At 41.4% G+C, this 27,285-nt stretch overlaps 1 protein-coding gene across 3 annotated transcripts in view; it reads right to left on the bottom strand.

Annotated features, from left to right (window-relative positions):
• The window catches only part of LOC311127364 (protein FAM222A-like), a 51,554-nt gene extending 25,159 nt beyond the window's left edge, over window positions 1–26,395 (bottom strand). The window contains exons 1-2 of one of the 3 annotated variants that reach the window (XM_084159204.1): window positions 19,742–19,808; window positions 10,694–10,734 (exon numbers count right to left, since the gene is read on the bottom strand). The gene's annotated coding sequence lies outside the window, so the exon portion shown is untranslated. Of the gene's footprint in view, window positions 1–10,693; window positions 10,735–19,741; window positions 19,818–26,192 lie in introns of those variants that run through there. The other 2 variants (XM_084159206.1, XM_084159205.1) reach the window with 2 other exon arrangements.
• Between the last annotated feature and the right edge of the window lie 890 nt (window positions 26,396–27,285).

The following is a 27,285-nucleotide window of genomic DNA, read 5'->3' as shown; positions in this document are numbered from 1 at the left end:
GAAATCATTGACAAGATCCTCCCATGTAGTTCTTGGCTGATTCCTCACCATTCTCATGATCATTGCAACTCCACGAGGTGAGATCTTGCATGGAGCCCCAGGCCGAGGGAGATTGACAGTTATTTTGTGTTTCTTTCATTTGCGAATAATCGCACCAACTGTTGTCACCTTCTCACCAAGCTGCTTGGCGATGGTCTTGTAGCCCATTCCAGCCTTGTGTAGGTCTACAATCTTGTCCCTGACATCCTTGGAGAGCTCTTTGGTCTTGGCCATGGTGGAGAGTTTGGAATCTGATTGATTGCTTCTGTGGACAGGTGTCTTTTATACAGGTAACAAGCTGAGATTAGGAGCACTCCCTTTAGAGTGTGCTCCTAATCTCAACTCGTTACCTGTATAAAAGACACCTGGGAGCCAGAAATCTTTCTGATTGAGAGGGGGTCAAATACTTATTTCCCTCATTAAAATGCAAATCAATTTATAACATTTTTGACATGCATTTCTCTGGATTTTGTTGTTGTTATTCTGTCTCTCACTGTTCAAATAAACCTACCGTTAAAATTATAGACTAATCATTTCTTTGTCAGTGGGCAAACGTACAAAATCAGCAGGGGATCAAATACTTTTTTCCCTCACTGTAAACCTGATATCTCTTATCTAGAAAGTTTGCCTTAGATTTACTGAATCATTTGTCAGGCTGAAAATGTCTTACACAAGGCAAAAATATTTTCAGTTTTCAGAATCACAGTCAAAGTGACTTAGCCTAATAGATTGTTTATCAGACCGTAAACACATCAGTTAGGGATTATGATCTGAATATGGTCCAGGTATATTCCTCAACATTAGTTTATCTAAACCCCAGACAATTATCCTTTCGGTCAAGCCATTGCTGTTTATCTAGGAACCTGGCAGAACAGAGTATCCTCCTTAGCTTCCTCCCTGATTCCTGCATCCATCAACAGTATGAGAGTCAGTTAGTGACTGATGAAGAGCGTGTTGACTTGGTGGTGGCTGTCAGTTGTGAAACCCCCCTAGGGATGCGGTCAGCGCTTGACTTGTACTGAAAAAGGTGCCGGTACTGTTTATTTAGGTGCAGGAACTCCACAATACCTTTGACATAATATTATTTAGGGCGTTTTACATATGAAATTCAGTACCCTGGTTCGGCTTCCTGGAGTGTTTGTGAGAATTCTACAGAAACAGTTTTGCTTTCACAAGACCTGAAAATAACCGTTTCAGGGTGCGGTTAGCAAGACGCACATTGTACATTACATTAGCGAGCTAGCTTGTTTACAACAGGCAAAAACGTTCCACGCCACTCGCGCTGCCGCATCACAATACCTGGTACTCTGATCCTGGATCTTGGACCCGCTACTCCTGCAGGTCCAGGATTAGTTTCAGCCAGGGTTCGTTTGCATTTCACACACACTTTATAGCACAGATCATGGTACCAAACGCTCTAGGATCTGGATCACAAGAGGATATGTGAACGCTCCCTAAGAGGTGCTTGAACTCAAGCAGTAGAACATTTGAGGTGCCGGTACTTACTCTGTTGCGGAAAGAAAGCTGGCTATGCATTGACACTAGAAGAAAAATATTGATGTATGATCTCATACTGATTAACCTTGGAGTGTCAAAGACTATGGTCTGGACAATTAATGGGAAAATTATATGAAATGTCATGCAGGATAGATTCTTTCATTTTTCCCTCAAACAAGAACGTGTTGATATAAACAACGTCAGAAAGTGTGAAAGGCCATTCAGATTTTTAACTTTAAAAAATGTATGCCAAACAAAAAAACTTGGATTTCCAAGTTTAACAAACCATACAACTCTATGCACAAGGACTACTTTGAACAATTTACATGGAACATTTCACAAAAACACATTCACTAAAAGAACTGTGCAGATGCAAAGTTTGTAACAGAATTACGGTAAAATCTCCCTCAGTTTTTTTTATGCGTACACGTTTTCCCAAAGCTCTTAAATATCTGCTCCGAATTAAGATTAAAATATATCTGCAGAAAGAATGGGGTGTCAGCTATGACATGACACCTTGAGTTTGAAAAAATCTATTTTGGTTATTGTACTACAGTAAGCGAAGTGGATTTACACCCGGTCAGTGGTGTAAAGTACTTAAGTAAAAAATACTTTAAAGTACTACTTAAGTAGTTTTGGGGGGTATCGGCACATTTTTTACTTCACTACATTCCTAAAGAAAATATTGTACCTTTTACTCCATACATTTTCCCTGACAACCAAAAGTACTCATTACATTTTGAATGCTTAGAAGGACAAGAAATTAGTCAAATTCACGCACTTATCAAGAGAACACGTGGTCATCCCTACTGCTTATGGTCTGGCGGACTCACTAAACACAAATGCATCTTTTGTAAATAATGTCTGAGCGTTGGAGTGTGCCCCTGGCTATCCGACATTTTTTTTTAAACAAGACAATTGTGCATTCTGCTTTGCTAAATAATAGGAATTTTAAATGATTTATACTTTTACTTTTGATACTTAAGTATATTTAAAACCAAATACTTTTAGACTTTTACTCAAGTAGTATTTTGCTGGCTGACTTTCACTTTAACTCAAGTATGACAATTGGGTACTTTTTCCACCACTGCTCCCGGTAACAGAATTACGGTAACGGAATCATGGGTCCCTGATCTGTACTACACAGAAATGTATAATTATGGATATGTCATTCTCTTCATGGTGATGTATAATGAATAGGTACAAAAAGGTAGAAATATGCAAGATCATAATTTGCATACAGTGGCTATTATTCTAATGAGCTTCGACCCAAAACAACACCAAATGTCTCTGCAGATCATCTCAAGCTCTGTCAGGTTGGATGGGGAGCGTCGCTGCACAGCTATTTTCAGGTCTCTCCAGAGATGTTCGATTGGGTTCAAGTCCGGGCTCCGACTGGGCCACTCAAGGACATTCAGAGACTTGTCCTGAAGCCACTCTTAAATTGTCTTGGCTGTGTGCTTAGGGTCGTTATCCTGTTGGAAGGTGAACCTTCGCCCCAGTCTGAGGTCCTGAGCGCTCTGGAGTAGGTTTTCATCAAGGATCTCTCTGCACTTTGCTCCATTCATCTTTCTCTCGATCCTGACTAGTCTCCCAGTCCCTGCCACTGAAAAACATCCCCACAGCATGATGCTGCCACCGCCATGCTTCACCGTAGGGATGGTGCCAAGATAAACTTGTTTCTTATAGTCTGAGAGTCCTTTAGGTGCCTTTTGGCAAACTCCAAGCAGGCTGTCATATGCCTTTTACTGAGGAGTGGCTTCCATCTGGCCACTCTACCATAAAGGCCTGATTGGTGGAGTGCTGCAGAGATGGTTGTCCTTCTGGAAGGTTCTCCCATCTCCACAGAGGAACTCTGGAGCTCTGTCGGAGTGACCATCAGGTTCTTGGTCACCTCCCTGACCAAGGCCCTTCTCCTTCGATTGCTCAGTTCGGCCGGGTGGCCAGCTCTAGGAAGAGTCTTGGTGGTTCCAAACGTCTTCCATTTAAGAATGACTGAGGCCACTGTGTTATTGGGGACATTCAATGCTGCAGAAATGTTTTGGTACCCTTCCCCAGATCTGTGCCGACACAATCCTGTCTCGTAGCTCTACGGACAATTCCTTCAACCTCATGGCTTGGTTTTTGCTCTGACATGCACTGTCAACTGTGGGACCTTATATAGACAGGTGTGTGCCTTTCCAAATCATGTCCAATCAATTGAATTTACCCCAGGTAGACTCCAATCAAGTTGTAGAAACATCTCAAGGATGATAAATGGAAACAGGATGCACCTGAGCTCAATTTCGAGTCTCATAGCAAAGGGTCTGAATACTTAAGTAATTAAAGGTATTTCTATTTTTGTATTATTATTTTTTGCAAAAAAGTATAAAAACCTGTTTTCGCTTTGTCATTATGGGGTATTGTGTGTAGATTGATGAGGAAAATTGTCACGACTTCCGCCGAGGCTGCCTCCCCTCCTTGTTCGGGCAGGTTTCGGCATTCGGCGTCACCGGCTTACTAGCTACTGCCGATCCATTTATCATCACTCCATTTGTCTTGTCTTCAATCACACACACACCTGGTCCTTATTCCCTCATTAGTCATTGTATAAGTGTTCCCTCTGCTTCCTTGTCTGTGTGGGTGATTGTTTATTGTGGAGGTTAGTGAAGCTTGGTGGAGCTCGTGTATTTTGTATCGATGGGAGTATTTCCCAAATGCCTTGTATTTTCCAGTGCGCCTGTTTTGTGCCCTGGAGTGTGTTTGACACATTTCTGCGTAAACCTGTATTTTGCGGATGAAAGCCTGTTATTCTGTGATTTACCCTCCTGCGCCTGACTCCTTCAACACCACCTCATCACAAAAATGTTTTATTTAATCAATTTCAGAATAAGGCTGTAACGTAACAAAATGTGGAAAGAGTCAAGGGGTCTGAATACTTTCCGAATGCACTGTATGTGTATCACAGTACAGTACACTAGAGCACAGTAGAGTACAGTAGAGTAGCGTACAGTAGAGTTCAGTACATTATACTGTACTCTAGTGTGCTCTACTGTACTATACTCTACCTTTCTTTACTGTACTCTACTGTGCTTCACGTACTGTACAAACTTGTAAAACATAGAGTCTATGATTGGTTCAGATTTGGTCTGGTCACCAATCATGGATGTCTATGTTTATGCTAAATCAAGGCCAGTCCGGACCAAAAATCAACGTCTGTAGATGCGGAAATCAAGGCCAGCCCAGAATGGCCCAAAAAATGAAGTCTGTGGACGTTGAAATCAAAGCCAGGACGGACTGACCAAATTTCAATGTCCATTGACGTCCGGTGTCAGTCGGTGCTCTGATGCTGGTTACAGTAAATAGAAAAAGAGGTGGCTCATGGGTATCAGTAAGTGCCAGGAGAGATAACATTAACTGGAGAGAGAGGGAGGAGTTGTCCAGACTGTTTTCACACTCTCGCTTTGACCACCAGACGACAGAAAGAGAAAGAAAACAGTTATCAGTTGAACATAACAGTATGCCAGTGGAAGGGAGGACAGTAGCAGGTGACCCAACTGTGGTTTGTGACTACTATGATTTCACCATTGTAGCCAATTCAATTGTATTAATTCCATTACTGATTTTCTGTAATTCTGTTACCGATTTGGTAACAGAATTACGGGTGTTAATCACTTAATAATGCATAAACAAAAATTGATATCAGTAAAAATACTAAGTAATTGGTAGGTTTACCTTTACTTACTTCTGTGAACATTCATTATACTCCCTCTTCATGAAGGAGAACAATTTGAAAATATCTTAAAGATACATGGGTTTTTGTTAATGGAATTACAAGGCACAATGCAATGTTCCTTAAAACTTACAGAAGGCAAAGAAAATATCCAAAACTAAAAATAAGTGCTGATATTATTTGGCAGCAGGGTTTCCGTTAGTCATCAATTGCCGGCTTTTGGACCCCCACATCTTTTTAAAGCTGACAAATAAAACTGTTGCCGGCCAAAATGACTGGAAGAAAAAATCCCATTGCAAAATAATGCTTTTTATTGATTGATGTAAATACATTTGACCTTCATGCTTATCGATCTATAGGGTCATTTGCATATGAATGTTTTTATAAACCCATTCATTGCGCAACAATTCTAAATGCAATAGCGTTTTATAAACAGTTTTGGTGATTGATTAATTATTTTAAAAAATCTGAACTAGTAACTGAAACGCGCCTCCCATTCGCCATTCAAGTGCAGGCAACAGGCTATCAGCACGTCACCCACCACTTTACAATGTGAGCTGGAGTTGGTACTCATTTTGAAAACATACGTAATTTCATATTATTAGGCATGTCTTACCTTGCTTCAAAGTAGACTATAGGCAAAATCCGACCATGGAAACGCGGAGGCAATTATTTTATAAAAATACTTCATAGGCCGCACATGAGTTTCAAGTTTGGGGAAGCTTACAATTTATCCTACCATTTCTACCGATCTGCGTGGCAGTTTTGATTTTCTTAAGCGCATATTCGTGGAACAGTTTCATTTCAATAATAATGTTTTCATTTCTCAAAATCATTGTCACGTGGTTAATCATAAAAATCTTGAAATAAAATGATCAAATCTGGAAGTTAAAAGTCAACTAATGCGAGATCACCAGCCATATGGACAAATTGATACACTGTGATCCGTTGGCAGCTAAAAAAATGAGTGCATGGAACTCATAGCCTGTATAGGCCAATGCAGCAGTAGGCCTATAACTTCCATTGCTCTTTCACACCGAGGACTGGTGATTATCAAGGGGGAGATTGCTAGAAAGATTTTTCAAATAGCTTACTATCATTTTCAGTGGTGACCCATCATCATTCAGGGCAGGTGAGCCCCACATTTTTTGCAAAAAAAAAAATATATAATACTTTTTTGAGGGGGGCTTGCCTGTTTTGCATGTTATTTTGGCATTAATACGTGTCACATATCCGTTTGCAAACAATGTAAAAAATAAATACAAATCTTTGAGTTAATAAAGCCGCTTTTTTGCTTTCTTGAGTAAGGCAGCTCCAAAATGCCGGTGTTTCAGCCTAGCTCAGTGCTTTCTGTGGTGGTGGGGCAGCCAGCAGAAAATACGGAGCGTAGGGGTTGGTAATGTTCTCAAGTTGCGCCATGATTGGCTCAGTGTTCTGTCACTCATGGGGACACTATGTCACCGCAAAGTCTAAGAGTAGAGCTCGAAAATTCAAGCCCCTTGGGTGCTAGCATAGAGTTATATTAGAAGTGCCCATCCAACAAGGCTCAAGGTCATTGGCCACAGATAAAATGTCAAATCACGTTATATCTACAGTAGCTTTGATTGGACTGATCATGTCAACATCATACTTTCAAAATCTTAGCTAGCAGTCATCATCATGAATCAAGTCTACTGGCAAATCCTTGTCATATGAAGATATATAATGAAGATAAATTATAGATAAAACATATCGGTGCTCATCGGCCATTGGACATAAACATTACACAACAAGTTGGAAATCGCAAATGGTTTGGAAGGAATCAGTGGCTAACTGCAAGCATTGCAAAACAATCACTAGCCTGCTATTCAGTGGAGTGGCTGTGTGGTCCCAAGTCTGGGATTAAGGGTCTCTTTTCCAAGCTTAAAATGATAAACATTCAACATTGGCCATGCTGTCAATGAAGGATGATTTGTGCCGCACTGAAAACAACTGTTAACTCGGAACTGCAAAATCTGACTTCAGTGAGTTCAAGACAACTGGGACCTCGTGAAAAACGAGCTCTGACTGGGAAAATATGTTTTGAACTGTCATCCAACTCGGAATTGTAAATCCGGAACTCTAGCCTCTTTCTAGAGCTACGGCCTGAAGATCACTGACGTCATCATGATCCGACCGTGTTTTTTTCCGAGTTCCCAGTTGTCTTGAAAGCACCATCAATCCAGAGAATGCCAGACTTTGATGACAAAATTTACCCACGAAGGACTGCCGCACCACCTTCCTGTTCAAGTGAGCACAGCACAACAAGGTGAGTCTAAAAATGTATTGTATGCTGATGCATAAATGATGTAATATGCCAGGGAGTAATGTACAGTGGCTTGCGAAAGTATTCACCCCCCTTGGTAATTGGTTGCACCAGATCTTATTTAGGGGCTTCATAGCAAAGGGGGTGAATACATATGCACGCACCACTTTTCCGTTATTATTTTTTTAGATTTTTTTTAACAAGTTATTCCTTTCATTTCACTTCACAAATTTGGACTATTTTGTGTATGTCCATTACATGAAATCCAAATAAAAATATATTTAAATTACAGGTTGTAATGCAACAAAATAGAAAAAACGCCAAGGGGGATGAATACTTTTGCAAGGCACTGTATACTGTAGCTAAGAAAGTAATACTAAGTGTATGTTGTGTAGTAATCTGTTCGTAGCCCATGTGCCTCACCCTAATAATTTGGTCTATTTTCCTCTCTTAACTTAACCTACTGTTCTGACTTGGTGGTACACATGTATCCTATAACCTGTTTTAGAGAAATGTAATCATCGAATATTGTAAGAGCTTTAATTGTCTGCTTATATGCCCCCTTTATCTATCCTACGGTTCTGACTTGGTGTACAGGGAGAACACTGTAAGAACGGCCCATGTTCTGATTTCTGTCGCTGTACATTTCAAAAGTGCTGAACAAATAGTTATATTGACTATGTCCGTCCTAGCTCGCTCATTAATGTCTTAATCGAAATTACGGATTGCCTCTTATCCGCTTGTCGTCCCCTTATGCCATAGTTTGTACATCTCAATTGTCAGTAGAAACCACATTTGTTTAAGTAAGTCAGCCATATCAGTTATGTTTTTCTAAAAGGCAGTAAATGAGGCTGAATGACAAGGCTCCTCTGATAGCCAGGTGTAGCAGTGGTAAGGTGTTGGGACTGCTGTTGGGACTCTGCTGTTGGGACAGCTTTATGTAGGCACTAACAGATTGTGGGCACTGTTTGTCACTGTTATAGTGCAATTAATGTATTGTTTAGTGTTGTTTAGTGGCTTTGCTGGCATGCATCCCACATTTCTTTGTTTGTTTTCCCCACCAAGACTTACATGATAAAATCGCCACTGATCGTTTTAATATATTATAATTTGCAATGGATCTTTCCTACATTTCCGCGCAGCAGGCCAGTTACTTCTATGCATCCTCAGGGCGCGTGCGCTCCCTCAACATTATCAAGACAGAGAAACCAAACACATGCTCATCGCCACATGGAGTACTCCAAACATAAGACAATGAAAAAAATTGAAAAATCTCATAAATTATGGTTATGAAATAAACCAAAACTTGTTTCTCACAAGTGTAGCAGGTTGTGAACTCTGCAAACAAAGTTTCCACTCAGAGAATGAGAACGGTAAATGACAAATTAATACATGCATTAACAGAAATTAATGAAACCAAATGATGGGGATTAACGGTACATTTACTACTGGTGACATATGTCATGGGGAATTTATAAAAATAAAATGGCAAACAATTCACACAATTAAACAATTAATATGAAAGAATTGGCAGGAGACAGCTGAGCCATTCTGGAGAGAGACTCACCTATATATTCGCCACACACCCCTCCCCTTCTTTTCAACATTTTAAATTATACTCACGAGACATTATCGTCACACATATTGTCGATGCTTTTCACCGACAGCCGCAACTCAATAATCAGCTAGGCCTATTGCCTCACGTGCTGCCCAAATTGTGACCTTCCCAAATAGGCATACGAGCTTGTGATTAGAAACAATCCCCAGCTATTTTTTAAAAGAAGATAATGATCCTCAATTCCTCTGTGGCTGTCATGCTTTCTGGTGAAGTATTTGAATGATTTTATTTATTTATTTCTGTATTGGACCCACCGCTATACAATTTCTCTCCTCTTCTATTGGTTTTCATGTCAACTTTATTTTGTTGTCCAGAAGCCAAAGACACAATCCTAGTCATATTAGCAACCCATCCTAGTTGTTGCATCTTTAGATTCCCCCTCTTTCTAAGTTTTCCTGCAAATTGCATTTGACAACATGTAAACTATATTTAGTCTCCAAATACATTTGCACAATGAGCACTTGTTGTCTCTCAAATACATTGTTGCAGTTGTTAACTAACTAGCACATTTTTGCCATATTAGCATCGACATGAAATCAGTCAAAACACCTTAAAACAAGACATGGTATCAAGATAAAACTTGCTGAAACGAGCCACCTACGATTCCCCACATGGCAGCTTCTTGTCATAGCAAAGCACGGCTTCCGCCCCCATCGATGGTCGCACATCATTTGTGACGTTTTCAGCCAACCCTTCTATCTTTTAAGACTTTTTCTGGTAGATGTTTTCTAAGACCCCTTTTCCCATCTGTTAGACTAGAAATGAAAGCCATTACTTATGCCAAATGTTTAAGATGGAAAATGGTTGAAAAATGTATCTATGTATAATTTCCTCAAAATATAGACTTAGCTTTCATTTGACACCCAATTTGATATGCTCCTATTAACTTCACGTTGGTGCAAATGGGTCCTTTTACATGGAAATCACACAGATAAGAGGCGGTGATCTGCCTGACCTTCCAGGCGCTTCTCTCCTCTGAACGGCCTCCAGGGCCTTGCAACACTTCCTTTCAATAAACACAAAAAAACACACAGACAAAAAAAGACACACACGCTAACCCCCCTCCTTCAACCCCTCCGCCTCCTTCCTCCCCCAATCCTCTCAGCTTGTCTTTGCAGTCCTCAGAATCCTCAGTTAATAATTAGATGATCATGAAAAAAGGTTTAAGCTGAGCGCCCTTTTCACTATCTAGTTGGATTCATTAGAGTGCCATGCTAATGTCCTTCCTTCCCTACCCACTGTGAAATCCTTGGCAGGTCCAAACACAAAACACCAACACAGGAGGAACACAACAAACTTCATACAGTAACGTTGACCTACAGAAAAACAATTAGGCTAAGGTTAATTTAACTTTGCTTAACTTTTTTTTTTTTTATGTCTCTATACTCTGAGTGGCCTCCTTACAGCATCATCACTCTGAATAACAGCGCTATAACCTTGCAAAGAGCGGTCAGCCACCTACAGGCTCTTTACAACCTGAAATGAATGCACCCTGCATCAACGGTGTTACAGTACACAGGTAAAAACATTGGATCAGACTCACCATTAGTGATACGGTCACAAAGATCTGCAAAACCACAGGTTCTGTATGGGGATGACAGTAAAATGGGTATAAAATGTCTGCTTTAAAGCACTGCAAATGCAGGAGGTTTTGTGAATAATTCATGCCAAAAGTGAGCCCTAAAGTATTAACAACAATTTCCATCAATGACCTGCAATGCTAGACTGATAGTCTTTAAGTGTGACTGCAAGCTATCTACTGACTCTCAAAGGCATCCTCTAAATGGACGCAGGATCCTGTCAGAGCGATGAAGCCAGGGAGACAGGGCAAGCAGAGTCTAGTCTGAGTCTAAAACAGACTGACAGACAGCACTGCTACTGCAGCTGCCGGTTTCATCTCTGCACCCCCTCATGCATTTTTAATGGAATCTATTACTCCCAGATTAGCCAATAAGAGCCATCCTGTTTAAATGCTCTAATAGTTTGCAGAATTGGTATCAGAGCACAGTATGAGAGACCCAGATTTGTCCTATTATGCCCTCTTTTTTTTTTTTACAAAAAAAGAAAACAAGGTTGAACTGCAGGACATCCAAACAACCCAGAGCAGCTCTGCTCCACACAATGAGCGTGCTCAACGCCTGAGGCCGACAACAATGAGCCTCATTTCCATTGAGATTAGCTTCTGTAAAAAGGTATTACAACAGTGTTAAGCAGGGTTTGGCGGATTGTCATTTCTATACAATGCATGCACTTGCTCGGAAATGTATGGAAAATAAATACAATGGGTCGATATATGAATATCCCTCGAGAGACTTCTGGCAGATGCACTTTGAGAGAACCATAAAACATTTGAGAGCGGCAGGGAATGAGTAGCGTAGACTCAGAAGAGTATTCATATTCATTTAAACGTTTCTTTAGACCTAGGCTAAGTACATGCAAAATACAAAATACAAAATCGCCTCTCTACTAGAATGAAATAAAAAATAAATTTGACTACAGACACATTGCCAACTTGGGGGAAGTAGGTCACCTGAACATACAGCCCATGTAGGCTAATCATAAAGCCCATGAACACACCCAGTGCTGTAAGGGCATCATTAATGGTTATCTCACAGTAGGGAGCCTTGGTACAGAGCCTTGGGCTCACTCAACCCTGTCCTTGCACAGGTGCCAAGGTAAAAATCACTGCTCTTGCTTTGGGCATGGAGCCTGGCAATAGCGGAGGGAGCATAAAAAGTAAACAGGGCCTTATCTTATCCTCATCCCACACACTGACTGGATAACCCTGGGGCCCATTGGCCAACCTTGACTTCTAGAGTAATATATATATATACACACTACATTTGACATTTTAGTCATTTAGCAGACACTCTTATCCAGAGCGACTTACAGTTAGTGAGTGCATCATTTTTTTTTTCTTCCATACTGGTCCCCGTGGGAATTTAACCCACAACCCTGGCGTTGCAAGCGCCATGCTCTACCAACTGAGCTACACGGGACTACCAGTCCAAAGTTTGGACACACCTACTCAATCAAGGGTTTTTCTTTATTTTTACTATTTTCTACATTGTACATTGTAGATAATAGTGAATACATCAAAACTATTAAATAACACATATGGAATCATGTAGTAACCAAAAAAGTGTTAAACAAATCAAAATATATTTTATATTTCAGATTCTTCAAATAGCCACCCTTTGCCTTGATGACAGCTTTGCACACTCTTGGCATTCTCTCAACTAGCTTCATGAGGTAGTCACCTAAAATGCATTTCAATTAACAGGTGTGTCTTGTTAAAAGTTAATTTGTGGAATTGATTTCCTTCTTAATGTGTTTGAGCCAATCAGTTGTGTTGTGACAAGGTGGGGGGGTATACAGAAGATAGCCCTATTTGATAGAAGTCCCAAGTCCATATTATGGCAAGAACAGCTCAAATAAGCAAAGAGAAACAACAGTCCATCATTACTTTAAGACATAAAGGTCAGTCAATACGGAACATTTCAAGAGCTTTGAACGTTTCTTAAAGTGCAGTCGCAAAAACCATCAAGTGCTATGGTGAAACTGGCTCTCATGAGGACCGTCACAGGAATGGAAGACCCAGAGTTACCTCTGCTGCAGAGGATAGGTTCATTAGAGTTACCAGCCTGAGAAATTGCAGCCCAAATAAATGTTTCACAGAGTTCAAGTAACAGACATCTCAACATCAACTGTTCAGAGGGGACTGTGTGAATCAGGCCTTCATGGTCGAATTGCTGCAAAGAAACCACTACTAAAGGACACAAATAAGAAGAAGACACCTGCTTCGGCCAAGAAACACGAGCAATGGACATTAGACCGGTGGAAATTTGTCCTTTGGTCTGATGAGTCCAAATTGGAGACTTTTGGTTCCAACCGCCGTGTCTTTGTGAGACACGGTGTGGGTGAACGGATGGCTACCACAGCATTCTGCAGCAATACGCCATCCCATCTGGTTTGGGCTTAGTGGGACTATCATTTGTTTTTCAACAGGACAATGACCCAACACACCTCCAGGCTGTGTAAGAGCTATTTTACCAAGAAGGAGAGTGATGGAGTGCTACATCGGATGACCTGACCTCCACAATCCCCCGACCTCAACCAAATTGAGATGGTTTGGGATGAATTGGACTGCAGAGTGAAGGAAAAGTAGCCAACAAGTGCTCAGCATATGTGGGAACTCCTTCAAGACTGTTGGAAAAGCATTCCAGGTGAAGCTGGTTGAGAGAATGCCAAGTGTGTGCAAAGCTGTCATCAAGGCAAAGGGTGCCTATTTGAAGAATCTGAAATATAAAATATATTTTGATTTGTTTAACACTTTTCTGGTTACTACATGATTCCATGTGTTATTTCATAGTATTAATATAATAATAATAATAATAATAATAATAATAATAATAAGCCATTTAGCAGACGCTTTTATCCAAAGCGACTTACAGTCATGCGTGCATACATTTTTACGTATGGGTGGTCCCGGGGAACGAACCCACTACCCTGGTGTTACAAGCGCCATGCTCTACCAATTGAGCTACAGAGGACCACAGTCTTCACTATTATTCTACAATGTAAAAAAAGAGTAAAAAATAAAGAAAAACCCTTGAATGAGTAGGTGTGTCCACACTTTTGACTGGTAGTATACAGTGGGGGGAAAAAAGTATTTAGTCAGCCACCAATTGTGCAAGTTCTCCCACTTAAAAAGATGAGAGGCCTGTAATTTTCATCATAGGTAAACGTAAACTATGACAGACAAATTGAGAAAAATAAATCCAGAAAATCACATTGTAGGATTTTTAATGAATTTATTTGCAAATTATGGTGGAAAATAAGTATTTGGTCACCTACAAACAAGCAAGATTTCTGGCTCTCACAGACTTCTTCTTTAAGAGGCTCCTCTGTCCTCCACTCGTTACCTGTATTAATGGCACCTGTTTGAACTTGTTATCAGTATAAAAGACACCTGTCCACAACCTCAAACAGTCACACTCCAAACTCCACTATGGCCAAGACCAAAGAGCTGTCAAAGGACACCAGAAACAAAATTGTAGACCTGCACCAGGCTGGGAAGACTGAATCTGCAATAGGTAAGCAGCTTGGTTTGAAGAAATCAACTGTGGGAGCAATTATTAGGAAATGGAAGACATACAAGACCACTGATAATCTCCCTCGATCTGGGGCTCCACGCAAGATCTCACCCCGTGGGGTCAAAATGATCACAAGAACGGTGAGCAAAAATCCCAGAACCACACGGGGGGACCTAGTGAATGACCTGCAGAGAGCTGGGACCAAAATAACAAAGCCTACCATCAGTAACACACTACGCCGCCAGGGACTCAAATCCTGCAGTGCCAGACGTGTCCCCCTGCTTAAGCCAGTACATGTCCAGGCCCGTCTGAAGTTTGCTAGAGTGCATTTGGATGATCCAGAAGAGGATTGGGAGAATGTCATATGGTCAGATGAAACCAAAATATAACTTTTTGGTAAAAACTCAACTCGTCGTGTTTGGAGGACAAAGAATGCTGAGTTGCATCCAAAGAACACCATACCTACTGTGAAGCATGGGGGTGGAAACATCATGCTTTGGGGCTGTTTTTCTGCAAAGGGACCAGGACGACTGATCCGTGTAAAGGAAAGAATGAATGGGGCCATGTATCGTGAAATTGAGTGAAAACCTCCTTCCATCAGCAAGGGCATTGAAGATGAAACGTGGCTGGGTCTTTCAGCATGACAATGATCCCAAACACACCGCCCGGGCAACGAAGGAGTGGCTTCGTAAGAAGCATTTCAAGGTGAGTTGAAAGTCCGTGTTGCCCAGCAACAGCCCCAAAACATCACTGCTCTAGAGGAGATCTGCATGGAGGAATGGGCCAAAATACCAGCAACAGTGTGTGAAAACCTTGTGAAGACTTACAGAAAACGTTTGACCTGTGTCATTGCCAACAAAGGGTATATAACAAAGTATTGAGAAACTTTTGTTATTGACCAAATACTTATTTTCCACCATAATTTGCAAATAAATTCATTAAAAATCCTACAATGTGATTTTCTGGATTTTTTTTCCTCATTTTGTCTGTCATAGTTGACGTGTACCTATGATGAAAATTACAGGCCTCTCTGATCTTTTTAAGTGGGAGAACTTGCACAATTGGTGGCTGACTAAATACTTTTTTCCCCCACTGTGTGTATATGTATATGTATATATATATATATATATATATATATATATATATATATACACATACACACACACACACACACACACACACACATACATACATACATACATACATACAGACTCCCCAAACATATGGAAGAAGGTACTCTGGTCAGATGAGACTAAAATTGAGCTTTTTGGCCATCAAGGAAAATGTCTGGCGCAAACCCAACACCTCTCATCACCCCGAGAACACCATCCCCACAGTGAAGCATGGTGGTGGCAGCATCATGCTGTGGGGATGTTTTTCCATCGGCAGGGACTGGGAAACTAGTCAGAATTGAAGGAATGATGGATGGCGCTAAATACAGGGAAATTCTTGAGGGAAACCTGTTTCAGTCTTCCAGAGATTTGAGACTGGGACGGAGGTTCATCTTCCAGCAAGACAATCACCCTAAGCATACTGCTAAAGCAACACTTGAGTGGTTTAAGGGGAAACATTTAAATGTCTTGGAATGGCCTAATCAAAGCCCAGACCTCAATCCAATTGAGAATCTGTGGTATGACTAAAAGATTGCTGTACATCAGCGGAACCCATCCAACTTGAAGGAGCTAGAGCAGTTTTGCCTTGAAGAATGGGCAAATATCCCAGTGGCGAGATGTGCCAAGCTTATAGAGACATACCCCAAGAGACTTGCAGCTGTAATTGCTGCAAAAGGTGGCTCTACAAAGTATTGACTTTAGGGGGGTGAATAGTTATGCACGCTCAAGTTCTGTTTTTTTGTATTATTTCTTGTTTCATTCACAAAAAAAATTATTTTGCATCTTCAAAATGGTAGGCATGTTGTGTAAATCAAATGATACAAACCCCACAAAAAAAACAATTTTAATTCCAGGTTGTAAGGCAACAAAATAGGAAAAATGCCAATGGGGGTGAATACTTTCGCAAGCCACTGTACATACACACACACACACACACACTACCAGAGTGTGCAAAGCTGTCATCAAGGCAAAGGGCGGCTATTTGAAGAATCTCAAATATAACATATATTTGGATTTGTTTAACATTTATTTGGTTACTACATGATTCCATGTGTTATTTCATAGTTTTGATGTCTTCACTATTATTCTACAATGTAGAAAATAGTAAAAATAAAGAAAAACCCTTGAATGAGTAGGTGTGTCCAAACTTTTGACTGGTACTGTATATACAGTGGAGAAAAAAAGTATTTAGTCAGCCACCAATTGTGCAAGTTCTCCCACTTAAAAAGATGAGAGAGGCCTGTAATTTTCATCATAGGTACACGTCAGCTATGACAGACAAAATGAGGGAAAAAAATCCAGAAAATCACATTGTAGGATTTTTTATGAATTTATTTGCAAATTATGGTGGAAAGTAAGTATTTGGTCAATAACAAAAGTTTCTCAATACTTTGTTATATACCCTTTGTTGGCAATGACACAGGTCAAACGTTTTCTGTAAGTCTTCACAAGGTTTTCACACACTGTTGCCGGTATTTTGGCCCATTCCTCCATGCAGATCTCCTCTAGAGCAGTGATGTTTTGGGGCTGTCGCTGGGCAACACGGACTTTCAACTCCCTCCAAAGATTTTCTATGGGGTTGAGATCTGGAGACTGGCTAGGCCACTCCAGGACCTTGAAATGCTTCTTACGAAGCCACTCCTTCGTTGCCCGGGCGGTGTGTTTGGGATCTTTGTCATGCTGAAAGACCCAGCCACGTTTCATCTTCAATGCCCTTGCTGATGGAAGGAGGTTTTCACTCAAAATCTCACGATACATGGCCCGATTCATTCTTTCCTTTACACGGATCAGTCGTCCTCGTCCCTTTGCAGAAAAACAGCCCCAAAGCATGATGTTTCCACCCCCATGCTTCACAGTAGGTATGGTGTTCTTTGGATGCAACTCAGCATTCTTTGTCCTCCAAACACGACGAGTTGAGTTTTTCCCAAAAAGTAATATTTTGGTTTCATCTGACCATATGACATTCTCCCAATCCTCTTCAGGATCATCCAAATGCACTCTAGCAAACTTCAGACGGGCCTGGACATGTACTGGCTTAAGCAGGGGGACACGTCTGGCACTGCAGGATTTGAGTCCCTGGCAGCGTAGTGTGTTACTGATGGTAGGCTTTGTTACTTTGGTCCCAGCTCTCTGCAGGTCATTCACTAGGTCCCCCCGTGTGGTTCTGGGATTTTTGCTCACCGTTCTTGTGATCATTTTGACCCCACAGGGTGATATCTTGCGTGGAGCCCCAGATCGAGGGAGATTATCAGTGGTCTTGTATGTCTTCCATTTCCTAATTGCTCCCACAGTTGATTTCTTCAAACCAAGCTGCTTACCTATTGCAGATTCAGTCTTCCCAGCCTGGTGCAGGTCTACAATTTTGTTTCTGGTGTCCTTTGACAGCTCTTTGGTCTTGGCCATAGTGGAGTTTGGAGTGTGACTGTTTGAGGTTGTGGACAGGTGTCTTTTATACTGATAACAAGTTCAAACAGGTGCCATTAATACAGGTAACGAGTGGAGGACAGAGGAGCCTCTTAAAGAAGAAGTTACAGGTCTGTGAGAGACAGAAATCTTGCTTGTTTGTAGGTGACCAAATACTTATTTTCCACCATAATTTGCAAATAAATTAATTAAAAATCCTACAATGTGAAAAAAAATTCTCAATTTGTCTGTCATAGTTGACGTGTACCTATGATGAAAATTACAGGCCTCTCTCATCTTTTTAAGTGGGAGAACTTGCACAATTGGTGGCTGACTAAATATTTTTTTCCCCCACTGTATGCAGTTAGTGAGGCAGAGCGCACAGACAGATCGCTCCTGTCTGTTGTCCATACAGATGTTCCCCAATAAAATGCCCCATCCTGGGCTTCCCGTCCCACATCACTGACGCTTTGTATTGGCTGCCTCAGAGGAAATCATTTAGTCTGCCTCTTAAGACCAACAATACTCTTCACGACAATACACCCACTGTGTGCTCTGCATGTAAATGTCATCATAATATAAAAACAAAACATTTTATTCATTGTGGACCACCATGTTGGGTTTTCATTGGATGGCTTTGAATTGAATTGTGAATTAATGCTTATATATTTTTGGGTTTCTTTCCAACACCTGTTCCTCCTTCCATATCCTTCATTTTGACATTGTTGTTGGGAAACTAAATGGATTTCAATTTACATCTTGTTTTTTAATTTCCCCTTACCCTTCGTATCTTAGATGTGTTGCTGTTAATTTACCTCTAGGGACAAAATACAGTTCCTCTGTATTACATTTGAGACTTTGTGCTTCCCATACCCTGAACAGTTTCTGACAGGTTTTAATGGGTGTGGGTGGGCTGACAGATGGGCAGAGAGAGAGAGGACTGCTCACTGAGGGCACTGACAAGATGCCTGGATCTAATCAAAACACCCCTTAAGCTATCAGACCACAGCCCAACAACTACAGCCATAACAGATTTTTGTTTATAATGAATCAACTTGAGAAATGGTCCATGCCTTACAAATACATTCATTTTATGCTGCAGGTGCTCAAGCTTTCTGACAGAAGAAGCTTTGACAAACAAAAGAAAATCCCAAGTCACTGTAATGAGCACTGTTGAAAAGCTAGCTAGGGTGAAAACATACACACAACGTCAGAGCAATAACTATCCGATTTGATCTACAGATGCTTTGCGTCTATGATCCGCCCACTGACTCCAGTCTCACCTGCTGGGAGTGGAAACGCAAAAAGATGAACCCAGGCAATAATCAAAAGGCCCGTCTTTGTCTTTAATCAGTTAGCAGCACACAAGGGAGAGATGGAAGCTTTTTTAGTCAAAACACAGTGACAGATGTTCTTCTGTCTCTCTCTACAGATTAGCATGGTGGGTGAAGAATCTACAGAACCAGACTAGACTAGATTGGATTGGCCTATACCACAGACAGGGCAGACTTGTCAAAAGTCAAGTTAGACCGCTCCTGAATATTCTCATAGACCATCTCAAGCAATCACTGTTACTGGGCTCTACAAGTACGTTGATTGAGTTTATGCTCTCAATCTGGCCAAGAACAAATCCTTTAACTAGCCTTTGTATGTCCTTAGGGTTTAATAATCCCTTTTCAATCATCATTCTAACGCTTTGTTTTGCTTATCCACCCTCCAGAGACAAAGTGGCAGCTATGCCTGCCTGATAAGATTTTGTCCACAAAGGAAAAAATGTCCTACAGTATAGCTTTGGCTACAGTGCCTTTCACTGGCAAACTCCTCCATACCCACCAAGCCCTCCCTCCTTTCCTGTCAGAGCAGGCAAGGCCGTTCATTATGCTGTTAAGGGTCACCGATTCCTTCAAGTCATTAAACATTTTAATAAAACAGAGAACTCATGAGAAAAGATGGGCAAAATGCTCCCTGTAGGGTACTCACACTGGAGAGAACTCCTTTTCCACACTTAATGATAAGCTCCGGTCCTCACAGAGCGGCATGGAAAAACCTAACTTTTTTTGGAGAAAGAGTACTTTGGTCCCTGGACTAATCCAAAATGACCTCTGCCGGCTGCCTTCCCAGTAAGGGCAGATAACATTGCTCCGTGTGCAATCAGTCAGCATTTATATTCTTTGAGGTTTCTGAGCACCATAATGTACACAAAACAACGGGCTGTTTCAAATGGCAAACACAGCAACGACAGCCCCCAGAGCTCCCCCTCCCCAATGACCCCAGAGATCCAATCCTCTAACCCCCACCCTTAACCCCCCTGTCTCTTAGCCCCCTCATTCCATCAAAATAAAAAATACCAATTAGACAGATTTCAAAAGATGGCAGCTAGCCCATAATTACACACGACATCCTTAGGAGATAAAAGGTGATTACTATGGATGCATGGGAGGAACAGCTTAGCAACCAAGCCATTGACAATATCCCTTTAAGCGGAGCAGGGTGATTGCCGTCCATGCACTCTCCGAGGTCACTTTACCTCGTCCACTGACTCTCGATCTCACAAACACAAAAAGAGCAAACAGTCACTGGGCTAAAATCCAGTACGGATTGTGCAGGAAATACAAATTCTCAATATTAGGTTAACATCAACAAACCATCTTGGTAATAATAGTCATCATTTTGTTTTGCCCAATGACTAGGCCTAATAGCCTAGCTACAGTGAGGGAAAAAAGTATTTGATCCCCTGCTGATTTTGTACGTTTGCCCACTGACAAAGACATGATCAGTCTATAATTTTAATGGTAGGTTTATTTGAACAGTGAGAGACAGAATAACAACAAAAAAATCCAGAAAAACGCATGTCAAAAATGTTATAAATTGATTTGCATTTGAATGAGGGAAATAAGTATTTGACCCCTCTGCAAAACATGACTTAGTACTTGGTGGCAAAATCCTTGTTGGCAATCACAGAGGTCAGACGTTTCTTGTAGTTGGCCACCAGGTTTGCACACATCTCAGGAGGGATTTTGTCCCACTCCTCTTTAAGGTTTCGAGCCTGACGTTTGGCAACTCGAACCTTCAGCTCCCTCCACAGACTGGCTAGGCCACTCCAGGACCTTAATGTGCTTCTTCTTGAGCCACTCCTTTGTTGCCTTGGCCGTGTGTTTTGGGTCATTGTCATGCTGGAATACCCATCCACGACCCATTTTCAATGCCCTGGCTGAGGGAAGGAGGTTCTCATCCAAGATTTGATGGTACATGGCCCCGTCCATCGTCCCTTTGATGCAGTGAAGTTGTCCTGTCCCCTTAGCAGAAAAACACCCCCAAAGCATAATGTTTCCACCTCCATGTTTGATGTTGGGGATGGTGTTTTTGGGGTCATAGGCAGCATTCCTCCTCCTCCAAACACGGCGAGTTGAGTTGATGCCAAAGAGCTCGATTTTGGTCTCATCTGACCACAACACTTTCACCCAGTTCTCCTCTGAATCATTCAGATGTTCATTGGCAAACTTCAGACGGCCCTGTATATGTGCTTTCTTGAGCAGGGTGACCTTGCGGGCACTGCAGGATTTCAGTCCTTCACAGCGTAGTGTGTTACCAATTGTTTTCTTGGTGACTATGGTCCCAGCTGCCTTGAGATCATTGACAAGATCTTCCTGTGTAGTTCTGGGCTGATTCCTCTCCGTTCTCATGATCATTGAAACTCCACAAGGTGAGATCTTTCATGGAGCCCCAGGCCGAGGGAGATTGATAATTATTTTGTGTTTCTTCCATTTGCGAATAATCGCACCAACTGTTGTCACTTTCTCACCAAGCTGCTTGGCGATGGTCTTGTAGCCCATTCCAGCCTTGTGTAGGTCTACAATCTTGTCCCTGACATCCTTGGAGAGCTCTTTGGTCTTGGCCATGGTGGAGAGTTTGGAATCTGATTGATTGATTGCTTCTGTGGACAGGTGTCTTTTATACAGGTAACAAACTGAGATTAGGAGCACTCCCTTTAAGAGGGTGCTCCTAATCTCAGCTCGTTACCTGTATAAAAGACACCTGGGAGCCAGAAATCTTTCTGATTGAGAGGGGGTCAAATACCTATTTCCCTCATTAAAATGCAAATCAATTTATAACATTTTTTATATGCGTTTTTCTGGATTTTTTTGTTGTTATTCTGTCTCTCACTGTTCAAATAAACCTACCATTAAAATTATAGACTGAGCATTTCTTTGTCAGTGGGCAAACTTACAAAATCAGCTGTATGTGTTGGATATGAAGCACAAAGGACTGCATAATGGGAAAGACTGGTTGAACATATCAATTCTATCTTACAGTTCACCAGCACTCGAGAGTGGGTGGGCCTGCGGCACACAGTAGGAAATATAGCCTCCTACAGAGTAACTACGGGATACATAATAACCTGTGATATTCATGTAGCTCTACCTGTGGTGGTGTAGAATCATTTTCAATGTATTTTTTATTATCACTCTTTTTAGCCGGTGGAGAAATTTGGGCAGTGCATGTCACCTACACACTCCAAAATAATTTCTAAATTTCTTGGTGAAATAATAGTAGCTACGATTTTCATAGAACTCCAGGCTAAATCTGCACACACCTCATTGGTTTGAAACCTAGTAGAACTTAACATGCAACAAAGAGGCTTAACATACTATCGATCCAGTATCCCTGCACATTGTAAATATGGTACTGGAACTGACCCTGCTTACTTTATCGTGTTCTTCTTATATCTTTTTTATATACCTTGTGTGTTTTTGTTCTATCTTGTTATTTTTAGTATTATATTGTTATTGATTACTGCATTGTTGGGGTAAGAGCTTGCAAGGAAGGCATTTCACTGTCCTTGTGCATGTGACATTAAAACTTGAAACTTGAGTGGCTAGAGGAGTGGACTGGGGGGCCAACGCAGGACCCAGGACCTTCAAAAGAGCTACTCCTATGGTGACCTGCATGGAGAGCAGAGGGGAACAGGCCAGCAGATGACAAATCCCCTCATCATGGATCATGGGTCTGGATATAAAATGCTGATGGGTGTGAGGTGATCTGTGGGAAACCCCAGGGAGATGTGCACATGACTGTTTGTAATTCTACCCTATCTGCTAGCCTCTGATACACCGACTACAGGCTGGCCAAGCCATAAAAAGCTACGCGTTTTAACTGTTTCCCGGGTCAAGACAAAGCACAAGCCAAGCCAATATCTAGAATGTTAATTATAGCAGAGTACGCCGATATATCAGTTTTGCTACTAGGCTACTCAGTAAATGTCTGGCATCCCCACTAGGCCTGGGTTATATCACTCCAGTATAATAAACACAAGCACACTTTCCATCCTCCAACCCAAATGTTCCCTAAAATGAAGGATGTTGTCTGTCAAAACCAATACAGACATTACAGGCAAAGCCAAAGCAATTTCAGAGTAATTACATTGACTTTATGCTCAGTCATATATTAAACAAACAGCACTACACACAGAGTGGCAGCTGAAAGTAAGATTTTGAGCCACTGCTATTCAAACTGCAGACTTGACAGAATTATTAAAGTAGAGCCCAGTCAAACAGATTGAATGTCAACACAAGATGTGTGAATAAAGCAATTTCCTTAGTGGGGATGTGGGGGAGGGTAAGTCAGAGCATTTTTCATTTAGTTAAATTACATTCGCTCTACTCAAAAGGCCATAATGTTTCTTTCATTATTTAAATATATTCAGCTGCAATCCCATAATGATGCCAAATTATGTGAGTGGGCAGGAGTGAGAGCAGGTCCTCCCTAATTTTGTTTCAGATGCTTTATGGTGTAACATTTATACAGACAGAGGCCTTTCAGGTACTGAGGCAAGAGACATGGAGTTGGATGGAATGAGTTCTCAGGACTATATATCATCAGTGCTTGACTTGGGCAGGTGCTCACTGGAGCTGAGTACCGGCACCTCAATTGTTCTACTGCTAGAGTTTATAGAATATTAGCTCAGAAGTATTGTGGAGCTCCTGCACCGAAATATAAACTAAATGAGTACCGGCACCTAAGTCAAGTACTGTCCATCATGCATATGGCCTGATGGCCTTCAAAAGACTACACTGAGAACATAGTGAAAACTTTGCATTTCAGACTTAGTCTGGTTAAAATGTGCTTTAAAAGATGTCTTCAATAAAAAAGGTTTTAGTTTTGTCATGGCACGAAAAGTAAGATAGTAGAATAAGTTGTTAATTTGCCATGATGCATCTCTTTTATTGCTAAACCTCAGATGGGAAGAAGATATGACCGCTCTCTACCCAATAAATGATCTGACACCGCCAGGAAAGCATGCAGGATAGAATTTCACACCTCGGCCTATAATCTATGGCCCTTTGCTGCGGCCAACCTTCAACCTCTGCCTCTAGGTGCAATGAGGTGTGATGATCCCTCCTCCGGCTTTGACAATAGACGTGGAAGCTAGCCTTTGGATGCAGCTTTGAAGGGCCAATAATATACTTCAAAGCATTTCCTGTAACCACTGGGTTTCTGACACATAAGTCTTCCTTTATTGCAGGCTGTACATCCGCCAAAAAACCATTGTGCTCGCCTCAGAGACAGGGTGAAACTTCATGCCAGACTAGACCCTTTTGGAGCTTCCACGCAGCGGTTTGACTAGTTCCATAGCTGCGGGAAGTCGTTTGGGGGTGGGGGTGCCGTGCTGAAGACGTCTATCGGTCCGCTAATACAGGACTAGTAAATGCCCAGTGCACTACTTTTGTGGAAAAATTTAAACAATGTATTTGAGTGTTTACCGGCATTTGTAACTTGAGTCTGATAATGATCTGTACAAAAAAGTGAATCTGATAATACTTGTGGAATATAAAAAATTGCTTGATATATGTTTTCCAATTTCTTGAAATGCTTCGCAAATGCAACTTCTTTCTGTGAAAACTGAAATGGCCTATTCATTCCTTTTCCATTTTAGTAGATGCTCTTATCCAGAGCAATTTACAGTCCCCCGTGGGAATCGAACACACAACCCTACCATTGCAAGCGCCATGCTCTACCAACTGAGGCACATCATTACATTTACATTTTAATCATTTAGCAGACACTCTTATCCAGAGCGACTTACAGTTAGTGCGTGCATACATTATTTTTTTATTTTCATACTCCCCGTGGGAATCGAACCCACAACCCTGGCGTTGCAAACGCCATGCTCTACCAACTGAGCTACATCCCTGCCGGCCATTCCCTCCCCTACCCTGGACGACGCTGGGCCAATTGTGCGCCGCCCCATGGGTCTCCCGGTCGCGGCCGGCTACGACAGAGCCTGGATTCGAACCAGGATCTCTAGTGGCGATGCAGTGCCTTAGACCACTGCGCCACTCGGGAGGCATCACAAACCACTTGATGTCTCAATGTACTCAATTACTGTATTGTGCATTGTTTACAAGTACTAACCAAGATGACCAGCCTACGTACAATACAGTAATTTACATTTACATTAAGTGGTTTGTAAGGACGGTAAATTAATACTGCACAAAAAATTGTCGTTTTCCATGTTATTTGATCAAGAAAAATATTTAATTTGATGTGGATGTTTTGTGTCTTTGCCCATAACTTTGCACCTTTTGATGTAAATGTTTGAGGTCAGGGTTTTGTTCTTTCTGGATTCCATTAGAATGACAATTGCCGAAAAAGGGACAGAGCAACAACTAGTCCGCTAATACTAGTAAAGGCCCAGTACACTACTTTTGTGAAAAAATATTGGGATTCTTTTTCAGGGGGGTGCTGCAGCACCCTCAGTACCCCTATTTCCCGCGGCTATGACTAGTTCCAAATGCGCACAAAAGGGGGAACTGAAAACAGCTAGTCTAATACTCAACATACATTTAAAGAATACACTTAGGTATCTGGATATGCCTTCAAACGTTTCGGATCTTCAAAAACATGGCAGTAGCCTACCATCCTGTGTCCCAATCCTAATATTCTAGTATTGCTCAAATCTGTCCCACAGTCTCTCGAACTAGGTCCAATAGATGCCGCATTCAGGGGCAGACTGCTTCCATAAAACCGTTAATTCAAAGGAAAGTCATTCTAGACTACAGGACAAATAATGCACAAGTCTAGACTGGGTCTGGGACCATACGCATATTAGTGGTCTACTGGTCTCATTGCGCTCAAGGCATTGATTAAAGTATTGAATTAATTCACCTTTATTTGATCCAAGTGGAACAATCTAGGCTATATAAATGCACCACGTTTCATAAAAGGAGATTGATTTCCCTCCCATTGCCATCATTCAGAGTCTTGGCGACGTTAAGGTCTACAAATCTTAACCATAGCCTACTAAAATGAATGCACCTGCTGATGACCGCAAACAATGCATTTAAATGTATTGAATAGCCTGGCGAGATTATGTCAAATGAAGTAATGCAATGACGACTAGAATAGGACATAAAAACAATTTCTTACATACAGTGTTCAGCGTTATCATAAGGCTTGTTTATCTTTGGCTCGCCACTGTTGGATGCTTGTTCCCCTGCTCGGAAGGCGTATTTCCTTTTCCAAAGAGACGTTGCTGAAGTCCGATGAGACTGGGAATTATCGGTCTGAAAATATCCATGAGAATCACTTTTAAAAAAGTATGTTCGAAATGCTAAATGGGTTGATATTGAAAATGAAAGAGTTTGTAGCTATATTCAGTTCAATTTCTCTCCCATGCCCTCTTCTCTCCCCAAAGCCGACCGAAATGAAAAATGTCGAAGTGCAAGGAATGAATTCTCAGGACTGCACAAACCGGGCATCCGACCAATCAATTAAGAGTCAATTTGAATATTCCCACGGCTCAACCAATCGTTTGAAACAGAAGGCGGTAACCACGGTGACGCCGCAAGCGTCTAGGTGAGCACGTTGTTATTTCGCGGAAAAACTTAAAGGGATATTGCATGGCTTCTGTCAGAGTCTCACTCTACAACAAAGGACGTTAAAATATTGTAACGACCCTGGGTTTATAAACGCGGATATGGACTCTGCCATGCCAGCATGCTTTTGGGGAACATATGATGGCGCGCTGGACTTCGGGCTAGAAGGTTGAGGGTTCGAGACCTGCCCCCTGCCTGTTTCATTACAATATGTTTAATTGACTCATGGTTGTTCTATTAGCACATGATCAAACACAAATGTAGCCTACTCCAATAGATACATGGTTTCTGAAATAAGCCGTTTTGAGTGTCACGAAGATAAAGTATTTGACATTGATGTCATTTAGTATATGCTCTGGACTTACAGCTGTGAGTGCATACATTTTCATACTTTCTTCATACTGATCCCACGTGGGAATTGAACCCACAATCCTGGCTTTGCACCATTCCCTACCAACTGAGCTACACAGGACTAAGCAGCTGCTAAAAAAAGATTTCCAGCTGGCCTTAAGGCATCAGCATGCTTCAGTTCAGCTGGATCCTAGACTTAGCTAGCCAAACCTAATGAGTGTGCTCTCATGCTCCCTTAAAAGACCTTAGCAACAAAACAAAAAAAAGCATCAATAGTACTGTTTGTCCATTTTGAGA

This window comes from Coregonus lavaretus (genome assembly GCF_964263955.1).
Source record: "Coregonus lavaretus genome assembly, chromosome: 4".
In the NCBI taxonomy this organism is placed as follows: Eukaryota; Metazoa; Chordata; class Actinopteri; order Salmoniformes; family Salmonidae; genus Coregonus; species Coregonus lavaretus.
Note: the sequence above shows the minus strand (reverse complement) of the source record. Positions and strands in the feature narration are given on the sequence as shown.